This window comes from Mchenga conophoros, linkage group LG5 (assembly GCF_057382185.1).
Source record: "Mchenga conophoros isolate Kocher_MC1m ecotype Shallow Benthic linkage group LG5, M_conophoros_male_GT1.1, whole genome shotgun sequence".
Taxonomy (NCBI): Eukaryota; Metazoa; Chordata; class Actinopteri; order Cichliformes; family Cichlidae; genus Mchenga; species Mchenga conophoros.
In genome coordinates, this window is record NC_140530.1 from 37,568,964 (window position 1) to 37,594,830 (window position 25,867).

Sequence of the window (25,867 nt, forward strand, 5' to 3'; positions counted from 1 at the left end):
AGTTTGCCTACTTGCGTCTTGCTTGCAGTGTAATTATATTGTCTTCAACGTTCCAGCAGATGGGTTCAAGCTACAAACCTATCAGTTGCAGAACGGCCTGATTTAATGACAAGAATGGGGAAGAGTGAGGCGAAGTGAACCAAAGCCACAAAACACGGTCAGACAAGGCGGCAAAAGGGCAGTGATCTGTCCGTCAGTATGAAGTTGGTGTGTGCTTTGGTGAACAAAAACTCCAGACCGGTAGCAGGAAGATGGGAGACTCGTGTTTCACTGGAATAGTGGTGAATTAAAACATCCTTTGTTGGGGACATTTAGGTGTAAATGCATCCATAAAGGTGAGACAGAGGCAGACCAGACAGTGAAGAAAACAAGGCAAACATTAGAAATATTAAAACGGAAATATAGGATTAATATAACATACAATTGGGGAAAATGTAAGGAACACAATGTAAATGATATTGTAAAGTCATTAAAACAGCATACTCTGATTAAAAGAAACAGATAATTGGGTAGGAGGATGATGATGATGATAATAATAATAATAATAATAATAATAATAAAATAAAATAAAAATGTACAAGATGGGTATGTATACTTGTAGCCAGAACTTAACAACTATAAAGTTGTAGCATGTCAGTACCTTACCCCATCCATTATATCCACACTTTCAGAAAAGGATATGGTCAATATCTTTACAAATACTATCTAAACTTAAACTGGATATCCCCTCTGCTTCTTCTGCTTCTCGTATACACCCTCAGGGTTTGTGATCAGCCAGCGGCTGATATGATCATTTATCCTGTAAAATAATATTCTTTCGGTTTATGAATCTGTTTGCATGGATTTCTTAATCTGTTTCCACTGTTAGCAGAAGTTGTGCATGCAGTTTTGGTGTGCTGCTCTCCAAGACTACAAGCTGCGTTAAAGTTGGAAGTAACTGGCCGATATTCCACTGTTGAAGATAGCTGTGCCCATTTGTTGCACATTGTGGGTATGGAGAAGTTGAGGCCCTTGCAGGCTACCCACAATTTCCCCAAACTGAGCGATTATACATCTTCCTTCCATAGTTGTATCTTGTGTCACTAAAAATAATTTTATTTAATTTTATACATTGATTAATGACCTGCAGAATCTCCTTATCATATTAAGTGATTCATAATTGTCACTTTATGCTTTCTCCATCTTGAAAGTGATGACATCCTTGCATTACATCCTTTAGGTTCATTTTCTGCAGGCAGGTTTCTGACAGAGAACAGGCAGATTTACACTATAACCTGCAGCGTTCTATAGATGGACACATAAAGAAATGAAAAATTACATGTATGTGCTAACTTTCTAAACACTGTTACATTAATGATTAAGTAGATAAAACATTTATGTCAGCCTTGGCTCATAGTTCATTTAAAGACAAGAACTTTGTATGTTTCAGGTCCTGCACTCTCAAAGACTGAATGAACCAGCATTGCAGCCATGGGTCACTGTGAGCATCACAGGGAAGGTTGAAGCCGCCCACTCCAGCTGTAAGGCCGGAGTCACGGAGACCTGCACCCACGTCACTGCTCTTCTGTTTAATGTAGAAGCAACAGTGATCTGTGGCACAAGGACTGTTACAGGTGAACCTGCATACTGGGTTTTGCTGGGTAATATGACCAAGATACAGCCAGAGGTTGGCCATAAGATAGACTTCTCCTCTTCAGCTGCCCAAAAAAAGGCTCTTGATCAGAACAAACAGACCATCTGTAGTGACAGGTAAAAGGAGCCGTCCTCAAAAAAGAAAAATCCCACCTGCTACTGTGGAGGAGTTGTCACTGCTATAATGCCATCATGTTTTATCTAGGGGTCTAGATTTATGCCTATAGTGCACTGCCGTGTAAATAATTTGCATTTACTGAATGAGTATCACTGTTCAAAAATTGAATAAAGAAACAAACTAATTTTTGCCTCTTTTTTATTAAAACCACTTTATAGAACATCACATCAGTTACAATGTAGAATCCATGTCACTGGAGAATTTTGATTCAATAAACAGTAAAAAGGTGAGCTGTGAAGACCAAGGACAAGTGCAGCTCACAGGTTTTCTATCCAAGGAATCCCAGAAGATTGCATGGTGTCATTGCCCAGCAGTTGTTCGCAGGACATATGGACTCAACCTCAACAATCCCTCACACTGAGCAGCATGAAGTGACAGTGCAGAGGAAAAACTCCCCTTTAACAAGAAGAAACCTCCAGCAGAACCAGAACCCGGTTCAGTACCAGCAGCCATCTGGGTTTGGAGGAGAGAGAGAGACACAGAACTACCAAAAGTATTTTTTTTTTTTTTTATGTGATTGACTGTTGTTGTAATTCAAGCCCTGAGTGTAGAGCAGGTAAGATAAAAGTTGCATCCTAAATTCCATGCTCATGCAGAGTGTTTAGTTTATGACTTTTTCACCTGGTCATTTCTTGATGAACAGATGGTCTTTTAGGGTTGACCAAGCTGGTACCTTGACTCTGTTCTCTGCAAGATGTTGCAAAAAACAAAATCATATGGAGACAATATTGGACACAAAATATATAACAATTTAGTTAAATGTAGCATTAACTCATAGGTCTTGCTAAAGTAAACCTTGTATTCTGATTCATCACAGCAGCAGTTCAGTTGGATGATGTCAGTAACTGCAGCAAGTGTCTTGCTGACTGAATAATTACATCTTGCATAATCTGAAACAAACACATAAAGACAGAAACAATTTATAAATTAACGTTTGATAAAATCTAAGAATTAATCATTTATTAGATACCAATATGAATATGTCTACCATAAAACTTGTGTGGAGCGAAGTTACATTCAATCAAGATGGTCTGGCATGCTACAACTTTGTAGTTGTTAAGTTCTGGCTACAAGTATACATACCCATCTTGTACATGTTCTTTAACATTATTATTATTATTATTATTATCATCATCATCATCATCATCCTCCTACCCAATTATCTGTTTCTTTTAATCAGAGTATGCTGTTTTAATGACTTTACAATATCATTTACATTGTGTTCCTTACATTTTCCCCAATTGTATGTTATATTAATCCTATATTTCCGTTTTAATATTTCTAATGTTTGCCTTGTTTTCTTCACTGTCTGGTCTGCCTCTGTCTCACCTTTATGGATGCATTTACACCTAAATGTCCCCAACAAAGGATGTTTTAATTCACCACTATTCCAGTGAAACACGAGTCTCCCATCTTCCTGCTACCGGTCTGGAGTTTTTGTTCACCAAAGCACACACCAACTTCATACTGACGGACAGATCACTGCCCTTTTGCCGCCTTGTCTGACCGTGTTTTGTGGCTTTGGTTCACTTCGCCTCACTCTTCCCCATTCTTGTCATTAAATCAGGCCGTTCTGCAACCATGGCAGCCATTCAATCTATGGCTTTATTCATGGTGTATTTTACCACTTCACCAAAGGCCGTTCTCTTTTCCAACATTATATTTGCAGTGTTCGTCTATCTATCAATATCTGCGGAGTATTTTTTTTAACGAGTATCCTATTTTCTAAAGCACAGCATGTAAAGGGTAGCTCGGTTAGCAGGATGCTAGCATGTAGCGCTTAGTGAGACACGCCTCAGACGAGTTGAGCAAAGACCCCGTCTGTGTACTTTATACGTGAGCAACGGATTTAAATAAAATTAACGTTTCAAAAGACAAACTTGAAGATAAAAAACAATATACTTACCGGAGAATCGCCAGGGTTTGCCGCTTCCATCTTGCTGCTCCTAAATTCAAAACTGCCTCTGCAGTCAGGCAGGGGAGGCGTGGAAATTGTCTTTGAGTTAGTCAAACGTTTTCCTTAGTTCGAGTAGATGATAAAATAAAAATAAATGGGATTTTAAGTAGGACTAGGCGTTCTGTAATGATCTCTATTTAGGAGAAAAACTTAATCACTCACCTCTAAACAGCTCTCTTTTAGGAGACAAACTGCTGGCTAACGGTGTCATGTGATCAAACAGCGTAATTTAATTGGCCGAGAGCCACTCGACTCGATCTGGTGCTGATTGCTCTGGCTTGGGTCATTAAAGTTCATCACTTTTGCAGTTGAATTTTTGCAGGTGAATTTTTTGCAGGTGAATTTTTGCAGGTGAATATTTTTGCAGGGAAATTTGGAGGATAAAAATTCAGTGTCATAAATTCAATGTCTAAAAATACTTGAATTCTGATGATACTATATTTCTTCCATATGTCTCTGAGTATTGCACACCTTGTGCTTTTGGGCACTCCAGTGATGTTGCAGCTCTGAAATATGGCCAAACTGGTGGCAAGTGGCATCTTGGCAGCTGCACGCTTGACTTTTCTCAGTTCATGGGCAGTTATTTTGCGCCTTGGTTTTTCCACACGCTTCTTGCGACCCTGTTGACTATTTTGAATGAAACGCTTGATTGTTCGATGATCACGCTTCAGAAGCTTTGCAATTTTGAGACTGCTGCATCCCTCTGCAAGATATCTCACTATTTTTGACTTTTCTGAGCCTGTCAAGTCCTTCTTTTGACCCATTTTGCCAAAGGAAAGGACGTTGCCTAATAATTATGCACACCTGATATAGGGTGTTGATGTCATTAGACCACACCTCTTCTCATTACAGAGATGCACATCACCTAATATGCCTAATTGGTAGTAGGCTTTAGAGCCTATACAGCTTGGAGTAAGACAACATGCATGAAGAGGATGATGTGGACAAAATACTCATTTGCCTAATAATTCTGCACTCCCTGTAAGGTCAGCATTGTGGGGTTTGAGGAGTGTGCAGACGTCACTGGTCATCCAGGGTTTTTGGTTTGGGAAAACCCGAATGCTTTTGTCCACAGTCACATTTGCAATACAGAACTTGATATAGTCCAGTACTGATCCTGTGAAAGTTTCTAATGCAATATATTATACTTTACCAATGTAACGCTGCATGCCAAATCAATTTTGAAAATATCTGTGAATTTTGTATTGAAAAATGCAGGTATCTTTCAGATTTATTTTTATGTTATCAAAAATGTATTAAAAGTATAAACATGAAAAATTACAAGAGTGCAATAAAAAATATAACCAAACAAGCTTAATTTACAGTTTGAAATACAGAAGATAATGAAAATATATAAATAACTACCTATTAATCCCCATATCCAAGTATCAAGACGTGTAAAAACAAATTACATTCTTTCCTCAGTTTCTATTAACTCATTCACTGCCAGCCATTTTCAAATGGCTGGCAGTGAAACACAACAAGACTTGCACCACATTTTTGTCTCACTGTGCAATCCCTTACGTGCGCAAACCCTGCACCTCCTTGCAGGTCTACTTTTACTGCTGGTGGGCTTCAGTTCAACTTACGTTGACTGCCATTGACGTCTATAGACGTCAATGGCAGTGAATGAGTTAATAAGACTTAAATTTACATGAAATTATTCAAAATTATATACATTATTCATAAGGTGACAAAGAATTCAGAAACAACATGGAGAATGTCTTGATGCATGCTCAATCATCCAGGTAATTAAATCCCTAAAGGTTGATTCTGTTCATCTGGACGTAGCGTTTTCAATGGGAGAAAAGTTTTGTCACTCATCCAAGTGACTTCTGCAGTCTCAGCTGACTGCAGGTTTCCCTAATCTTATAATAATAATAATAATTAAAGCTGCAAGCAGCGTTATGAGGGCCCTCGCACCCCGGCGTGTCGAGCCATGCCCAACACCTAAAACCAGCACGTCCGATGTGATGTCACATTGATGGATTTCATGCTTTTAATCACCAGCTAACATTTCATCTTATTCAACCAGGATTATAGTCATGCCACTAGGTGGCGCTCTAACCATTATTGACAAATAGCATAACAAACATTTCCAAGCTCGAGTCTCATCACACCTGCGACGTTTGGGAGAGATTGGACATTGTGTTTTTTAGTGACAGCAGATTACTGCTTTTTGCGAGTGATTGAAACTCTACGTGCCGCCATGACCACCCCGTTTCCCTGAACGGAAAAAGCTTCGCAATTTAACATCACAAAGGTCTTTAGATTCCACACACTGGAGAATGCTTCAATATGATGAAATCCCTTGGAGGAGTTCGTCAAAGTATGAGGCCTGAAAAGGGGGGAAAATGTCATCAAAATTACACATTAATTTTAAAATGGCTGACTTCCTGTTGGATTTGGGATATTGCTCCAAGAGACTTTTTTGTACACCTTGATATCTTACACAAGCTTACCAAGTGTCAGACTCATAGATGAAACACAGAGCAGGGGCTGATGTTTTGAAATATTGTAGGGGGCGCTGTGGAGCCATTTTGCGCTATTCAAGGAAAATGGTTACATAACAACAATGCCTTCATCCATTTGGAGGTGTGTGCCAAATTTCAAGCCTCTATAAACTTTCCAAGCCCCTCAAAAGCCACTTCATCTTTCATGATGAACCGCGTTGCCACCAGGGTGCGCCGTTCAGTTTAAAGTCACAATTTTTGCACTGAAGCATCACGAGGGACTGATGGTGATATTCACCGCTTTTGAGGTGGCCACGATCAACCTGTGAAAATCAGTACAACAAAGTTAAAGCCATGACATTTCCTGTTGCCACTAGGTGGCGCTGTCCGTATTTCCGACAATGGGCATATCAATCTGTTCAGGGCGGGTCTGACATCATGCCTGTAAAGTCTGGTACTGATCAGACTGGATTTCATTGAGTTATACTAATTTGTTTCTTCATGGCGTGACATCAAAGTTCGCCATGCTGCTGGGGTCACACCCTTTTGCGAAAAGTCACAGTTTTCACTGTAACCCAAGACCAACTCCTTAAGGCTTTCCTGGAGAAATTTGAGGCTGCAGATGTCACCCATCACAATACTGTACCCCAAAGTGTAAAACATGACATTTCCTGTTCCCACTAGGTGGCGCTGTCCTTGATGTCAAATATGGCAGTTGAAATATGTTCAGGGGTGGAGCCTTATCATATGTGTGCTCTTTGGTCCAGATCGGAACATGTATGACAGAATGAGAGGCAATAAGATTTTCATGGCGAGTCATCAAAATTCGCCATGGCGCCACGGCCTCATAGTATTGTGAAAACTCAAAAGCTCCGCAATTTAACATGGCACAAGGGTGTAGTTGACACTGTCCAAATTTGAAGCTTATAGGACCAAATCCCAAGGAGGAGTTCGTTAAAGTTCGAGGCATGGAAATGGCAAAATTAGAGCCAAAATGTCACCTTCTCTTCCAAATGGCGGACTTCCTGTTGGGTTTGCGTCAATGGGCCCACAGACTTTTTTGTTCGTCTTGGCATGATACACATGTGTGCCAAATTTCATACATGTAGCTCAAACGATGTGGTCGTAGGGCTGCATTTAACAAGGCATAGGTGGCGCTGTAGAGCCATTTCCCAGTGCTCATATGTAAAACCATTAAAATACAAAATTTTTCACCAAACCTGGCATGTGTGCAAAATTTCATGAGTTTTTGAGCATGTTTAGGCCCTCAAAAAGGCCCTTGTTTGGGGTGAATAATAATAATAATTAAAGCTGCAAGCAGCGTTATGAGGGCCCTCGCACCCCCGGCACGTCGAGCCACTGCCAACACCTCAAACCGGCACGTCCGATGTGATGTCACATTGATGGATTTCATGCTTTTAATCACCAGCTAACATTTCATCTTATTCAACCAGGATTATAGTCATGCCACTAGGTGGCGCTCTAACCATTATTGACAAATAGCATAACAAACATTTCCAAGCTCGAGTCTCATCACACCTGCGACCTTTGGGAGAGATTGGACATTGTGTTTTTTAGTGACAGCAGATTACTGCTTTTTGCGAGTGATTGAAACTCTACGTGCCGCCATGACCACCCCGTTTCCCTGAACGGAAAAAGCTTCGCAATTTAACATCACAAAGGTCTTTAGATTCTACACACTGAAGAATGCTTCAATATGATGAAATCCCTTGGAGGAGTTCGTCAAAGAATGATGCCTGAAAAGGGGGGAAAATGTTGCCAAAATTGCACATTAATTTTAAAATGGCTGACTTCCTGTTGGATTTGGGATATTGCTCCAAGAGACTTTTTTGTACATCTTGATATCTCCTATAAGCTTACCAGGTTTCAGACTCATACATAAAACACAGAGCAGGGGCTGTGATTTTGAAATTTTGTAGGGGGCGCTGTGGAGCCATTTTGGGATATTCAATGAAAATGATCACATAACAACAAAGCCTTAATCACATTGGAGGTGTGCGCCAAATTTCAAGACTTTTTAAACTTTCCAAGCCCCTCAAAAGCCACTTCATCTTTCATGGTGAACAGCGTTGCCACCAGGGTGCGCCGTTCAGTTTAAAGTCACAATTTTTGCACTGAAGCATCACAAGGGACTGATGGTGATATTCACCGCTTTTGAGGTGGCCACGATGAACCTGTGAAAATCAGTACAACAAAATTAAAGCCATGACATTTCCTGTTGCCACTAGGTGGCGCTGTCCGTATTCCCGACAATGGGCACATCAATCTGTTCAGGGCGGGTCTGACATCATGCCTGTAAAGTCTGGTACTGATCAGACTGGATTTCATTGAGTTATACTAATTTGTTTCTTCATGGCGTGACATCAAAGTTCGCCATGCTGCTGGGGTCACACCCTTTCACGAAAACTCACAGTTTTCACTGTAACCCAAGACCAACTCCTTAAGGCTTTTCTGGAGAAATTTGAGGCTGCAGATGTCACCCATCACTATACTGTACCCCAAAGTGTAAAACATGACATTTCCTGTTCCCACTAGGTGGCGCTGTCCTTGAGGTCAAATATGGCAGTTGAAATATGTTCAGGGGTGGAGCCTTATCATATGTGTTCACTTTGGTCAAGGTCAGAAAATGTATGACAAAATGAGAGGCAATAAGATTTTCATGGCGAGTCATCGAAATTCGCCATGGCGCCACGGCCTCATAGTATTGTGAAAACTCAAAAGCTCCGCAATTTAACATGGCACAAGGGTGTAGTTGACACTGTCCAAATTTGAAGGTTAAGAAATGAAACCCCAAGGAGGAGTTCGCAAAAGTTCGAGGCATGGAAATGGCAAAATTAGAGCCAAAATGTCACCTTCTCTTCCAAATGGCGGACTTCCTGTTGGGTTTGCGTCAATGGGCCCACAGACTTTTTTGTTCGTCTTGACATGATACACATGTGTGCCAAATTTCATACATGTAGCTCAAACGATGTGGTCGTAGGGCTGCATTTAACAAGGCATAGGTGGCGCTGTAGAGCCATTTCCCAGTGCTCATATGTAAAACCATTAAAATACAAAATTTTTCACCAGACCTGGCATGTGTGCAAAATTTCATGAGTTTTTGAGCATGTTTAGGCCCTCAAAAAGGCCCTTGTTTCGCCTGAATAATAATAATAATTAAAGCTGCAAGCAGCGTTATGAGGGCCCTCGCACCCCCGGCACGTCGAGCCACTGCCAACACCTCAAACCGGCACGTCCGATGTGATGTCACATTGATGGATTTCATGCTTTTAATCACCAGCTAACATTTCATCTTATTCAACCAGGATTATAGTCATGCCACTAGGTGGCGCTCTAACCATTATTGACAAATAGCATAACAAACATTTCCAAGCTCGAGTCTCATCACACCTGCGACCTTTGGGAGAGATTGGACATTGTGTTTTTTAGTGACAGCAGATTACTGCTTTTTGCGAGTGATTGAAACTCTACGTGCCGCCATGACCACCCCGTTTCCCTGAACGGAAAAAGCTTCGCAGTTTAACATCACAAAGGTCTTTAGATTCTACACACTGAAGAATGCTTCAATATGATGAAATCCCTTGGAGGAGTTCGTCAAAGTATGAGGCCTGAAAAGGGGGGAAAATGTCATCAAAATTACACATTAATTTTAAAATGGCTGACTTCCTGTTGGATTTGGGATATTGCTCCAAGAGACTTTTTTGTACATCTTGATATCTCCTATAAGCTTACCAGGTTTCAGACTCATACATAAAACACAGAGCAGGGGCTGTGATTTTGAAATTTTGCAGGGGGCGCTGTGGAGCCATTTTGGGATATTCAATGAAAATGATCACATAACAACAAAGCCTTAACCACATTGGAGGTGTGCGCCAAATTTCAAGACTTTTTAAACTTTCCAACCCCTCAAAAGCCACTTCATCTTTCATGGTGAACCGCGTTGCCACCAGGGTGCGGCGTTCAGTTTAAAGTCACAATTTTTGCACTGAAGCATCACAAGGGACTGATGGTGATATTCACCGCTTTTGAGGTGGCCACGATGAACCTGTGAAAATCAGTACAACAAAATTAAAGCCATGACATTTCCTGTTCCCACTAGGTGGCGCTGTCCGTATTCCCGACAATGGGCACATCAATCTGTTCAGGGCGGGTCTGTCATCATGCCTGTAAAGTCTGGTACTGATCAGACTGGATTTCATTGAGTTATACTAATTTGTTTCTTCATGGCGTGACATCAAAGTTCGCCATGCCGCTGGTGTCACACCCTTTTGCGAAAAGTCACAGTTTTCACTGTAACCCAAGACCAACTCCTTAAGGCTTTCCTGGAGAAATTTGAGGCTGCAGATGTCACCCATCACAATACTGTACCCCAAAGTGTAAAACATGACATTTCCTGTTCCCACTAGGTGGCGCTGTCCCTGGTGTCAAATATGGCAGTTGAAATATGTTCAGGGGTGGAGCCTTATCATATGTGTTCACTTTGGTCAAGGTCAGAAAATGTATGACAAAATGAGAGGCAATAAGATTTTCATGGCGAGTCATCGAAATTCGCCATGGCGCCACGGCCTCATAGTATTGTGAAAACTCAAAAGCTCCGCAATTTAACATGGCACAAGGGTGTAGTTGACACTGACCAAATATGAAGGTTATGAAATCAAACCCCAAGGAGGAGTTCGCAAAAGTTCGAGGCATGGAAATGGCAAAATTAGAGCCAAAATGTCACCTTCTCTTCCAAATGGCGGACTTCCTGTTGGGTTTGCGTCAATGGGCCCACTGACTTTTTTGTTCGTCTTGGCATGATACACATGTGTGCCAAATTTCATACATGTAGCTCAAACGATGTGGTCGTAGGGCTGCATTTAACAAGGCATAGGTGGCGCTCTAGAGCCATTTCCCAGTGCTCATATGTAAAACCATTAAAATACAAAATTTTTCACCAGACCTGGCATGTGTGCAAAATTTCATGAGTTTTTGAGCATGTTTAGGCCCTCAAAAAGGCCCTTGTTTCGCCTGAATAATAATAATAATAATAATAATAATAATAATAATTAAAGCTGCAAGCAGCGTTATGAGGGCCCTCGCACCCCCGGCGCGTCGAGCCACGCCCAACACCTAAAACCAGCACGTCCGATCTCATGTCACATTGATGGAATTCATGCATTTAACCACCAGCTAATATTTCAACTCATTCATTCATGATTAGTTAGTCGTTCCACTAGGTGGCGCTCTAACCATTATGTACAAATGGCATAACAAACACTTCCAAGCTCGAGTCTCATCACACCTGAGACGTTTGGGAGAGATTGGACATTGTGTTTTTGAGTGACAGCAGATTACTGCTTTTTGGCGAGTGATTCAAACTCTAAGTGCCGCCATAACCACCCCGTTTCCTTGAACGTAAAAAGCTTCGCAATTTAACATCACAAAGGTCTTTAGATTCCACACACTGGAGAATGGTTCAATATGATGAAATCCCTTGGAGGAGTTCGTCAAAGTATGAAGCCTGAAAAGAGGGGAAAATGTCGCCAAAATTGCACATTAATTTTAAAATGGCTGACTTCCTGTTGGATTTGGGATATTGCTCCAAGAGACTTTTTTGTACATCTTGATATTTTCCATAAGCTTACCAGGTTTCAGACTCATAGATGAAACACAGAGCAGGGGCTGTTGTTTTGAAATTTTGTAGGGGGCGCTGTGGAGCAATTTCGCGCTATTCAATGAAAATGATCACATGACAACAAAGCCTTCATCCATTTGGAGGTGTGGGCCAAATTTCAAGCCTCTATAAACTTGCAAGCCCCTCAAAAGCCACTTCATCTTTCATGTTGAACAGCGTTGCCACCAGGGTGCGCCGTTCAGTTTAAAGTCACAATTTTTGCACTGAAGCATCACGAGGGACTGATGTTGATATTCACCGCTTTTGAGGTGGCCACGATGAACCTGTGAAAATCAGTACAACAAAATTAAAGCCATGACATTTCCTGTTGCCACTAGGTGGCGCTGTACGTATTCCCGACAATGGGCACATCAATCTGTTCAGGGCGGGTCTGACATCATGCCTGTAAAGTCTGGTACTGAACAGACTGGATTTCATTGAGTTATACTAATTTGTTTCTTCATGGCGTGACATCAAAGTTCGCCATGCTGCTGGGGTCACACCCTTTTGCGAAAAGTCACAGTTTTCACTGTAACCCAAGACCAACTCCTTAAGGCTTTCCTGGAGAAATTTGAGGCTGCAGGTGTCACCCATCACTATACTGTACCCCAAAGTGTAAAACATGACATTTCCTGTTCCCACTAGGTGGCGCTGTCCCTGGTGTCAAATATGGCAGTTGAAATATGTTCAGGGGTGGAGCCTTATCATATGTGTTCACTTTGGTCAAGGTCAGAAAATGTATGACAAAATGAGAGGCAATAAGATTTTGATGGCGAGTCATCGAAATTCGCCATGGCGCCACGGCCTCATAGTATTGTGAAAACTCAAAAGCTCCGCAATTTAACATGGCACAAGGGTGTAGTTGACACTGACCAAATATGAAGGTTATGAAATGAAACCCCAAGGAGGAGTTCGCAAAAGTTCGAGGCATGGAAATGGCAAAATTAGAGCCAAAATGTCACCTTCTCTTCCAAATGGCGGACTTCCTGTTGGGTTTGCGTCAATGGGCCCACAGACTTTTTTGTTCGTCTTGGCATGATACACATGTGTGCCAAATTTCATACATGTAGCTCAAACGATGTGGTCGTAGGGCTGCATTTAACAAGGCATAGGTGGCGCTCTAGAGCCATTTCCCAGTGCTCATATGTAAAACCATTAAAATACAAAATTTTTCACCAGACCTGGCATGTGTGCAAAATTTCATGAGTTTTTGAGCATGTTTAGGCCCTCAAAAAGGCCCTTGTTTCGCCTGAATAATAATAATAATAATAAGAAACGGAGCAGATACAATAGGGCCTTCGCACTCTCAGTGCTCGGGCCCTAATAATTAAAGCTGCAAGCAGCGTTATGAGGGCCCTCGCACCCCCGGCACGTCGAGCCACTGCCAACACCTCAAACCAGCACGTCCGATGTGATGTCACATTGATGGATTTCATGCTTTTAATCACCAGCTAACATTTCATCTTATTCAACCAGGATTATAGTCATGCCACTAGGTGGCGCTCTAACCATTATTGACAAATAGCATAACAAACATTTCCAAGCTCGAGTCTCATCACACCTGCGACCTTTGGGAGAGATTGGACATTGTGTTTTTTAGTGACAGCAGATTACTGCTTTTTGCGAGTGATTGAAACTCTACGTGCCGCCATGACCACCCCGTTTCCCTGAACGGAAAAAGCTTCGCAATTTAACATCACAAAGGTCTTTAGATTCCACACACTGAAGAATGCTTCAATATGATGAAATCCCTTGGAGGAGTTCGTCAAAGTATGAGGCCTGAAAAGGGGGGAAAATGTCATCAAAATTACACATTAATTTTAAAATGGCTGACTTCCTGTTGGATTTGGGATATTGCTCCAAGAGACTTTTTTGTACATCTTGATATCTTACACAAGCTTACCAAGTGTCAGACTCATAGATGAAACACAGAGCAGGGGCTGATGTTTTGAAATATTGTAGGGGGCGCTGTGGAGCCATTTTGCGCTATTCAAGGAAAATGGTTACATAACAACAATGCCTTCATCCATTTGGAGGTGTGTGCCAAATTTCAAGCCTCTATAAACTTTCCAAGCCCCTCAAAAGCCACTTCATCTTTCATGATGAACCGCGTTGCCACCAGGGTGCGCCGTTCAGTTTAAAGTCACAATTTTTGCACTGAAGCATCACGAGGGACTGATGGTGATATTCACCGCTTTTGAGGTGGCCACGATCAACCTGTGAAAATCAGTACAACAAAGTTAAAGCCATGACATTTCCTGTTGCCACTAGGTGGCGCTGTCCGTATTTCCGACAATGGGCATATCAATCTGTTCAGGGCGGGTCTGACATCATGCCTGTAAAGTCTGGTACTGATCAGACTGGATTTCATTGAGTTATACTAATTTGTTTCTTCATGGCGTGACATCAAAGTTCGCCATGCTGCTGGGGTCACACCCTTTCGTGAAAAGTCACAGTTTTCACTGTAACCCAAGACCAACTCCTTAAGGCTTTCCTGGAGAAATTTGAGGCTGCAGATGTCACCCATCACAATACTGTACCCCAAAGTGTAAAACATGACATTTCCTGTTCCCACTAGGTGGCGCTGTCCCTTACGTCAAATATGGCACTTGAAATATGTTCAGGGGTGGAGCCTTATCATATGTGTTCACTTTGGTCAAGGTCAGAAAATGTATGACAAAATGAGAGGCAATAAGATTTTCATGGCGAGTCATCGAAATTCGCCATGGCGCCACGGCCTCATAGTATTGTGAAAACTCAAAAGCTCCGCAATTTAACATGGCACAAGGGTGTAGTTGACACTGACCAAATATGAAGGTTATGAAATCAAACCCCAAGGAGGAGTTCGCAAAAGTTCGAGGCATGGAAATGGCAAAATTAGAGCCAAAATGTCACCTTCTCTTCCAAATGGCGGACTTCCTGTTGGGTTTGCGTCAATGGGCCCACTGACTTTTTTGTTCGTCTTGGCATGATACACATGTGTGCCAAATTTCATACATGTAGCTCAAACGATGTGGTCGTAGGGCTGCATTTAACAAGGCATAGGTGGCGCTCTAGAGCCATTTCCCAGTGCTCATATGTAAAACCATTAAAATACAAAATTTTTCACCAGACCTGGCATGTGTGCAAAATTTCATGAGTTTTTGAGCATGTTTAGGCCCTCAAAAAGGCCCTTGTTTCGCCTGAATAATAATAATAATAATTAAAGCTGCAAGCAGCGTTACGAGGGCCCTCGCACCCCCGGCGCGTCGAGCCAAGCCCAACACCTAAAACCAGCACCTCCGATCTGACGTTTGGGAGAGATTGGACATTGTGTTTTTGAGTGACAGCAGATTACTGCTTTTTGGCGAGTGATTCAAACTCTAAGTGCCACCATAACCACCCCGTTTCACTGAACGTAAAAAGCTTCGCAATTTAACATCACAAAGGTCTTTAGATTCCACACACTGGAGATTGGTTCAATATAATGAAATCCCTTGGAGGAGTTCGTCAAAGAACGGTGCCTGGAAAGAGGGGAAAATGTTGCCAAAATTACACATTAATTTTAAAATGGCTGACTTCCTGTTGGATTTGGGATATTGCACCAAGAGACTTTTTTGTACATCTTGATATCTCCTATAAGCTTACCAGGTTTCAGAATCATACATAGAACACAGAGCAGGGGCTGTGGTTTTGAAATTTTGTAGGGGGCGCTGTGGAGCAATTTCGCGCTATTCAATGAAAATGATCAAATGCCAACAAAGCCTTCATCCATTTGGAGGTGTGTGCCAAATTTCAAGCCTCTATAAACTTGCCAAGACCCTCAAAAGCCACTTCATCTTTCACGTTGAACAGCGTTGCCACCAGGGTGCGCCGTTCAGTTTAAAGTCACAATTTTTGCACTGAAGCATCACGAGGGACTGATGGTGATATTCACCGCTTTTGAGGTGGCCAAGATGAACCTGTGAAAATCAGTACAACAAAATTAAAGCCATGACATTTCCTGTTCCCACTAGGTGGCGCTGTCCGTATTTCCGACAATGGGCACATCAATCTGTTCAGGGCGGGTCTGACATCATGCCTGTAAAGTCTGGTACTGATCAGACTGGATTTCATTGAGTTATACTAATTTGTTTCTTCATGGCGTGACATCAAAGTTCGCCACGCCGCTGGGGTCACACCCTTTTGCAAAAAGTCACAGTTTTCACTGTAACCCAAGACCAACTCCTTAAGGCTTTCCTGGAGAAATTTGAGGCTGCAGATGTCACCCTTCACTATACTGTACCCCAAAGTGTAAAACATGACATTTCCTGTTCCCACTAGGTGGCGCTGTCCTTGATGTCAAATATGGCAGTTGAAATATGTTCAGGGGTGGAGCCTTATCATATGTGTGCTCTTTGGTCCAGATCGGAACATGTATGACAGAATGAGAGGCAATAAGATTTTCATGGCGAGTCATCGAAATTCGCCATGGCGCCACGGCCTCATAGTATTGTGAAAACTCAAAAGCTCCGCAATTTAACATGGCACAAGGGTGTAGTTGACACTGTCCAAATTTGAAGCTTATACGACCAAATCCCAAGGAGGAGTTCGTTAAAGTACAAGGCATGGAAACGGTAAAATCAGAGCCAAAATGTCACCTTCAATCCAAAATGGCGGACTTCCTGTTAGGTTTGCGTCAATGGGCCCACAGACTTTTTTGTTCGTCTTGGCATGATACACATGTGTGCCAAATTTCATACATGTAGCTCAAACCATGTGGTCGTAGGGCTGCATTTAACAAGGCATAGGTGGCGCTGTAGAGCCATTTCCCAGTGCTCATATGTAAAACCATTAAAATACGTAAATTTTCACCAGACCTGACGCGTGCGCAAAATTTCAAGAGTTTTCGAGCATGTTTAGGCCCTCAAACGGCCGATTCATTTGCCGGAATAATAATAATAATAATAATTAAAGCTGCAAGCAGCGTTATGAGGGCCCTCGCACCCCCGGCGCGTCGAGCCACGCCCAACACCTAAAACCAGCACGTCCGATCGATGTCACATTGATGGAATTCATGCATTTAACCACCAGCTAACATTTCAACTCATTCATTCATGATTAGCTAGTCGTTCCAGTAGGTGGCACTCTAACCATTATGTACAAATGGCATAACAAACATTTCCGAACTCGAGTCTCATTATGCCTGCGACCTTTGGGTGAGATTGGACATTGTGTTTTTGAGTAACAGCAGATTACTGCGTTTTGGCGAGTGATTGAGAGTCTACGTGCCGCCATAACCACCCCGTTTCCCTGAACGTAAAAAGCTTCGCAATTTAACAACACAAAGGTCTTTGGATTCCACACACTGAAGAATAGTGCAATATGATGAAATCCCTTGGAGGAGTTCGTCAAAGAACAATGCCTCAAAAGAGGGGAAAATGTTGCCAAAATTGCACATTAATTTTAAAATGGCTGACTTCCTGTTGGATTTGGGATATTGCTCCAAGAGACTTTTTTGTACATCTTGATATCTCCTATAAGCTTACCAGGTTTCAGACTCATACATAAAACACAGAGCAGGGGCTGTGATTTTGAAATTTTGTAGGGGGCGCTGTGGAGCCATTTTGCGCTATTCAATGAAAATGATCACATAACAACAAAGCCTTAACCACATTGGAGGTGTGCGCCAAATTTCAAGACTTTTTAAACTTTCCAAGCCCCTCAAAAGCCACTTCATCTTTCATGGTGAACCGCGTTGCCACCAGGGTGCGGCGTTCAGTTTAAACTCACAATTTTTGCACTGAAGCATCACAAGGGACTGATGGTGATATTCACCGCTTTTGAGGTGGCCACGATGAACCTGTGAAAATCAGTACAACAAAATTAAAGCCATGACATTTCCTGTTCCCACTAGGTGGCGCTGTCCGTATTCCCGACAATGGGCACATCAATCTGTTCAGGGCGGGTCTGACATCATGCCTGTAAAGTCTGGTACTGATCAGACTGGATTTCATTGAGTTATACTAATTTGTTTCTTCATGGCGTGACATCAAAGTTCGCCATGCTGCTGGGGTCACACCCTTTTGCGAAAAGTCACAGTTTTCACTGTAACCCAAGACCAACTCCTTAAGGCTTTCCTGGAGAAATTTGAGGCTGCAGATGTCACCCATCACAATACTGTACCCCAAAGTGTAAAACATGACATTTCCTGTTCCCACTAGGTGGCGCTGTCCTTGATGTCAAATATGGCAGTTGAAATATGTTCAGGGGTGGAGCCTTATCATATGTGTGCTCTTTGGTCCAGATCGGAACATGTATGACAGAATGAGAGGCAATAAGATTTTCATGGCGAGTCATCAAAATTCGCCATGGCGCCACGGCCTCATACTATTGTGAAAACTCAAAAGCTCCGCAATTTAACATGGCACAAGGGTGTAGTTGACACTGTCCAAATTTGAAGCTTATAGGACCAAATCCCAAGGAGGAGTTCGTTAAAGTTCGAGGCATGGAAATGGCAAAATTAGAGCCAAAATGTCACCTTCTCTTCCAAATGGCGGACTTCCTGTTGGGTTTGCGTCAATGGGCCCACAGACTTTTTTGTTCGTCTTGGCATGATACACATGTGTGCCAAATTTCATACATGTAGCTCAAACGATGTGGTCGTAGGGCTGCATTTAACAAGGCATAGGTGGCGCTGTAGAGCCATTTCCCAGTGCTCATATGTAAAACCATTAAAATACAAAATTTTTCACCAGACCTGGCATGCGTGCAAAATTTCATGAGTTTTTGAGCATGTTTAGGCCCTCAAAAAGGCCCTTGTTTGGGGTGAATAATAATAATAATAATAATAATAATAATAATAATAATAATAATAATAATAAGAAACGGAGCAGATACAATAGGGCCTTCGCACTCTCGGTGCTCGGGCCCTAATTAAAGCTGCAAGCAGCGTTATGAGGGCCCTCGCACCCCCGGCGCATGGAGTCACGCCCAACACCTAAAACCAGCACCTCCGATCTGATGTCACATTGATGGAATTCATGCATTTAACCACCAGCTAACATTTCAACTCATTCATTCGTGATTAGTTAGTTCTTCCACTAGGTGGCGCTCTAACCATTATGTACAAATGGCATAACAAACACTTCCGAGCTCGAGTCTCATCACACCTGAGACGTTTGGGAGAGATTGGACATTGTGTTTTTGAGTGACAGCAGATTACTGCTTTTTGGCGAGTGATTCAAACTCTAAGTGCCACCATAACCACCCCGTTTCACTGAACGTAAAAAGCTTCGCAATTTAACATCACAAAGGTCTTTAGATTCCACACACAGGAGATCGCATCAATCTGATGAAATCCCTTTGAGGAGTTCGTCAAAGAACGGTGCCTGGAAAGAGGGGAAAATGTTGCCAAAATTGCACATTAATTTTAAAATGGCTGACTTCCTGTTGGATTTGGGATATTGCTCCAAGAGACTTTTTTGTACATCTTGATATCTCCTATAAGCTTACCAGGTTTCAGAATCATACATAGAACACAGAGCAGGGGCTGTGGTTTTGAAATTTTGTAGGGGGCGCTGTGGAGCAATTTCGCGCTATTCAATGAAAATGATCACATGCCAACAAAGCCTACATCCATTTGGAGGTGTGTGCCAAATTTCAAGCCTCTATAAACTTGCCAAGACCCTCAAAAGCCACTTCATCTTTCATGTTGAACAGCGTTGCCACCAGGGTGCGCCGTTCAGTTTAAACTCACAATTTTTGCACTGAGGCATCACGAGGGACTGATGGTGATATTCACCGCTTTTGAGGTGGCCAAGATGAACCTGTGAAAATCAGTACAACAAAATTAAAGCCATGACATTTCCTGTTGCCACTAGGTGGCGCTGTCCTTTTTTCCGACAATGGGCACATCAATCTGTTCAGGGCGGGTCTGACATCATGCCTGTAAAGTTTGGTACTGATCAGACTGGATTTCATTGAGTTATACTAATTTGTTTCTTCATGGCGTGACATCAAAGTTCGCCATGCTGCTGGGGTCACACCCTTTTGCAAAAACTCACAGTTTTCACTGTAACCCAAGACCAACTCCTTAAGGCTTTCCTGGAGAAATTTGAGGCTGCAGATGTCACCCATCACTATACTGTACCCCAAAGTGTAAAACATGACATTTCCTGTTCCCGCTAGGTGGCGCTGTCCTTGAGGTCAAATATGGCAGTTGAAATATGTTCAGGGGTGGAGCCTTATCATATGTCTTGACTTTGGTCAAGGTCAGAAAATGTATGACAAAATGAGAGGCAATAAGATTTTCATGGCGAGTCATCGAAATTCGCCATGGCGCCACGGCCTCATAGTATTGTGAAAACTCAAAAGCTCCGCAATTTAACATGGCACAAGGGTGTAGTTGACACTGTCCAAATTTGAAGGTTATGAAATGAAACCCCAAGGAGGAGTTCGCAAAAGTTCGAGGCATGGAAATGGCAAAATTAGAGCCAAAATGTCACCTTCTCTTCCAAATGGCGGACTTCCTGTTGGGTTTGCGTCAATGGGCCCACAGACTTTTTTGTTCGTCTTGGCATGATACACATGTGTGCCAAATTTCATACATGTAGCTCAAACGATGTGGTCGTAGGGCTGCATTTAACAAGGCATAGGTGGCGCTCTAGAGCCATTTCCCAGTGCTCATATGTAAAACCATTAAAATACAAAATTTTTCACCAGACCTGGCATGTGTGCAAAATTTCATGAGTTTTTGAGCATGTTTAGGCCCTCAAAAAGGCCCTTGTTTCGCCTGAATAATAATAATAATAATAATAATAATAATAATAATATTAAAGCTGCAAGCAGCGTTATGAGGGCCCTCGCACCCCCGGCACGTCGAGCCACTGCCAACACCTCAAACCGGCACGTCCGATGTGATGTCACATTGATGGATTTCATGCTTTTAATCACCAGCTAACATTTCATCTTATTCAACCAGGATTATAGTCATGCCACTAGGTGGCGCTCTAACCATTATTGACAAATAGCATAACAAACATTTCCAAGCTCGAGTCTCATCACACCTGCGACCTTTGGGAGAGATTGGACATTGTGTTTTTTAGTGACAGCAGATTACTGCTTTTTGCGAGTGATTGAAACTCTACGTGCCGCCATGACCACCCCGTTTCCCTGAACGGAAAAAGCTTCGCAATTTAACATCACAAAGGTCTTTAGATTCTACACACTGAAGAATGCTTCAATATGATGAAATCCCTTGGAGGAGTTCGTCAAAGTATGAGGCCTGAAAAGGGGGGAAAATGTCATCAAAATTACACATTAATTTTAAAATGGCTGACTTCCTGTTGGATTTGGGATATTGCTCCAAGAGACTTTTTTGTACATCTTGATATCTTACACAAGCTTACCAAGTGTCAGACTCATAGATGAAACACAGAGCAGGGGCTGATGTTTTGAAATATTGTAGGGGGCGCTGTGGAGCCATTTTGCGCTATTCAATGAAAATGATCACATGCCAACAAAGCCTTCATCCATTTGGAGGTGTGTGCCAAATTTCAAGCCTCTATAAACTTGCCAAGACCCTCAAAAGCCACTTCATCTTTCATGATGAACCGCGTTGCCACCAGGGTGCGCCGTTCAGTTTAAAGTCACAATTTTTGCACTGAAGCATCACGAGGGACTGATGGGGATATTCACCGCTTTTGAGGTGGCCAGGATGAACCTGTGAAAGTCAGTACAACAAAATTAAAGCCATGACATTTCCTGTTGCCACTAGGTGGCGCTGTCCGTATTTCCGACAATGGGCACATCAATCTGTTCAGGGCGGGTCTGACATCATGCCTGTAAAGTCTGGTACTGATCAGACTGGATTTCATTGAGTTATACTAATTTGTTTCTTCATGGCGTGACATCAAAGTTCGCCACGCCGCTGGGGTCACACCCTTTTGCGAAAAGTCACAGTTTTCACTGTAAACCAAGACTAACTCCTTAAGGCTTTCCTCCAGAAATTTGAGGCTGCAGATGTCACCCATCACTATACTGTACCCCAAAGTGTAAAACATGACATTTCCTGTTCCCACTAGGTGGCGCTGTCCTTGATGTCAAATATGGCAGTTGAAATATGTTCAGGGGTGGAGCCTTATCATATGTGTGCTCTTTGGTCCAGATCGGAACATTTATGACAGAATGAGAGGCAATAAGATTTTCATGGCGAGTCATCAAAATTCGCCATGGCGCCACGGCCTCATACTATTGTGAAAACTCAAAATCTCCGCAATTTAACATGGCACAAGGGTGTAGTTGACACTGTCCAAATTTGAAGTTTATAGGACCAAATCCCAAGGAGGAGTTCGTTAAAGTACAAGGCATGGAAACGGTAAAATCAGACCCAAAATGTCACCTTCAATCCAAAATGGCGGACTTCCTGTTGGGTTTAGGACATTGCCATAATAGACTTTTTTGTTCGACTCTGAACGTTATATAGGTGTACCGACTTTCAAACTTATAGACCATACCCATACCGGGGGCTCGCGTTTTTCATTTTTCTAGGTGGCGCTCTAGAGCTAATTTTCCCTGGCCATGTCTGAGAACATTAAAATACGTAAATTTTCACCAGACCTGACGCGTGTGCAAAATTTCATGAGTTTTCGAGCATGTTTAGGCCCTCAAACGGCCAATTCATTTGCCGGAATAATAATAATAATAATAATAATAATAATAATAATAATAATAATAAACAGAGCAATTACAATAGGGCCTTCGCACTGTCAGTGCTCGGGCCCTAAATAATAATAAGAAACGGAGCAGATACAATAGGGCCTTCGCACTCTCGGTGCTCGGGCCCTAATTAAAGCTGCAAGCAGCGTTATGAGGGCCCTCGCACCCCCGGCACGTCGAGCCACGCCCAACACCTAAAACCAGCACCTCCGATCTGATGTCACATTGATGGAATTCATGCATTTAACCACCAGCTAACATTTCAACTCATTCATTCATGATTACTTAGTCGTTCCACTAGGTGGCGCTCTAACTATTACCGACAAATGGCATACCAAACATTTCCAAGCTCGAGTCTCATCACACCTGAGACGTTTGGGAGAGATTGGACATTGTGTTTTTGAGTGACAGCAGATTACTGCTTTTTGGAGAGTGATTCAAACTCCACGTGCCGCCATGACCACCCCGTTTCCCTGAACGTAAAAACCTTCGCAATTTAACATCACAAAGGTCTTTAGATTCCACACACTGGAGATTGGTTCAATATGATGAAATCCCTTGGAGGAGTTCGTCAAAGAACAATGCCTGGAAAGAGGGGAAAATGTCGCCAAAATTACACATTAATTTTAAAATGGCTGACTTCCTGTTGGATTTGGGATATTGCTCCAGGAGACTTTTTTGTACATCTTGATATCTCCTATAAGCTTACCAGGTTTCAGACTCATACATAAAACACAGAGCTGGGGCTGATGTTTTGAAATTTTGTAGGGGGCGCTGTGGAGCCATTTTGCGCTATTCAATGAAAATGATCACATAACAACAAAGCCTTATGCACATTGGAGGTGTGCGCCAAATTTCAAGACTTTTTAAACTTTCCAAGCCCCTCAAAAGCCACTTCATTTTTCATGGTGAACAGCGTTGCCACCAGGGTGCGCCGTTCAGTTTAAAGTCACAATTTTCGCACTGCAGCATCAAGAAGGACTGATGGTGATATTCATCGCTTTTGAGGTGGCCACAATGAACCTGTGAAAATCAGTACAACAAAGTGTAAGACATAACATTTCCTGTTCCCACTAGGTGGCGCTCTTCATATTCCTGACAATGGGCACATCAATCTGTTCAGGGCGGGTCTGACATCATGCCTGTAAAGTCTGGTACTGATCAGACTGGATTTCATTGAGTTATACTAATTTGTTTCTTCATGGCGTGACATCAAAGTTCGCCATGCTGCTGGGGTCACACCCTTTTGCGAAAAGTCACAGTTTTCACTGTAACCCAAGACCAACTCCTTAAGGCTTTCCTGGATAAATTTGAGGCTGCAGATGTCACCCATCACTATACTGTACCCCAAAGTGTAAAACATGACATTTCCTGTTCCCACTAGGTGGCGCTGTCCCTGGTGTCAAATATGGCAGTTGAAATATGTTCAGGGGTGGAGCCTTATCATATGTGTTCACTTTGGTCAAGGTCAGAAAATGTATGACAAAATGAGAGGCAATAAGATTTTCATGGCGAGTCATCGAAATTCGCCATGGCGCCACGGCCTCATAGTATTGTGAAAACTCAAAAGCTCCGCAATTTAACATGGCCCAGGTGTGTAGTTGACACTGACCAAAGATGAAGCTTATACAACCAAATCCCAAGGAGGAGTTCGCAAAAGTTCGAGGCATGGAAATGGCAAAATTAGAGCCAAAATGTCACCTTCTCTTCCAAATGGCGGACTTCCTGTTGGGTTTGCGTCAATGGGCCCACAGACTTTTTTGTTCGTCTTGGCATGATACATATGTGTGCCAAATTTCATACATGTAGCTCAAACGATGTGGTCGTAGGGCTGCATTTAACAAGGCATAGGTGGCGCTCTAGAGCCATTTCCCAGTGCTCATATGTAAAACCATTAAAATACAAAATTTTTCACCAGACCTGGCATGTGTGCAAAATTTCATGAGTTTTTGAGCATGTTTAGGCCCTCAAAAAGGCCCTTGTTTTGCCTGAATAATAATAATAATAATAATTAAAGCTGCAAGCAGCGTTATGAGGGCCCTCGCACCCCCGGCACGTCGAGCCACTGCCAACACCTCAAATCGGCACGTCCGATGTGATGTCACATTGATGGATTTCATGCTTTTAATCACCAGCTAACATTTCATCTTATTCAACCAGGATTATAGTCATGCCACTAGGTGGCGCTCTAACCATTATTGACAAATAGCATAACAAACATTTCCAAGCTCGAGTCTCATCACACCTGCGACCTTTGGGAGAGATTGGACATTGTGTTTTTTAGTGACAGCAGATTACTGCTTTTTGGGAGTGATTGAAACTCTACGTGCCGCCATGACCACCCCGTTTCCCTGAACGGAAAAAGCTTCGCAATTTAACAACACAAAGGTCTTTAGATTCTACACACTGAAGAATGCTTCAATATGATGAAATCCCTTGGAGGAGTTCGTCAAAGTATGAGGCCTGAAAAGGGGGGAAAATGTCATCAAAATTACACATTAATTTTAAAATGGCTGACTTCCTGTTGGATTTGGGATATTGCTCCAAGAGACTTTTTTGTACATCTTGATATCTTACACAAGCTTACCAAGTGTCAGACTCATAGATGAAACACAGAGCAGGGGCTGATGTTTTGAAATATTGTAGGGGGCGCTGTGGAGCCATTTCGCGCTATTCAATGAAAATGATCACATGCCAACAAAGCGTTCATCCATTTGGAGGTGTGTGCCAAATTTCAAGCCTCTATAAACTTTCCAAGCCCCTCAAAAGCCACTTCATCTTTCATGGTGAACCGCGTTGCCACCAGGGTGCGCCGTTCAGTTTAAAGTCACAATTTTTGCACTGAAGCATCACGAGGGACTGATGTTGATATTCACCGCTTTTGAGGTGGCCACGATGAACCTGTGAAAATCAGTACAACAAAATTAAAGCCATGACATTTCCTGTTGCCACTAGGTGGCGCTGTCCGTATTTCCGACAATGGGCACATCAATCTGTTCAGGGCGGGTCTGACATCATGCCTGTAAAGTCTGGTACTGAACAGACTGGATTTCATTGAGTTATACTAATTTGTTTCTTCATGGCGTGACATCAAAGTTCGCCATGCTGCTGGGGTCACACCCTTTTGCGAAAAGTCACAGTTTTCACTGTAACCCAAGACCAACTCCTTAAGGCTTTCCTGGAGAAATTTGAGGCTGCAGATGTCACCCATCACTATACTGTACCCCAAAGTGTAAAACATGACATTTCCTGTTCCCACTAGGTGGCGCTGTACCTGGTGTCAAATATGGCAG

General features: G+C 42.5%; 1 protein-coding gene and 1 long non-coding RNA gene across 2 annotated transcripts in view; one reads left to right on the forward strand and one right to left on the reverse strand.

The window, feature by feature from the left end:
* Positions 1–25,867, forward strand: part of LOC146575088 (CD276 antigen-like) — an 80,212-nt gene that overhangs the window by 5,315 nt on the left and 49,030 nt on the right. The gene's annotated exons all lie outside the window — the stretch shown is intronic.
* On the reverse strand, positions 1,955–3,983 carry LOC146575089 (uncharacterized). Its single transcript, XR_014892586.1, has 5 exons — positions 3,930–3,983; positions 3,717–3,774; positions 2,606–2,700; positions 2,432–2,497; positions 1,955–2,263 (listed from the first exon to the last, which is right to left on the reverse strand). It is a non-coding gene; the product is annotated as an uncharacterized LOC146575089 (long non-coding RNA).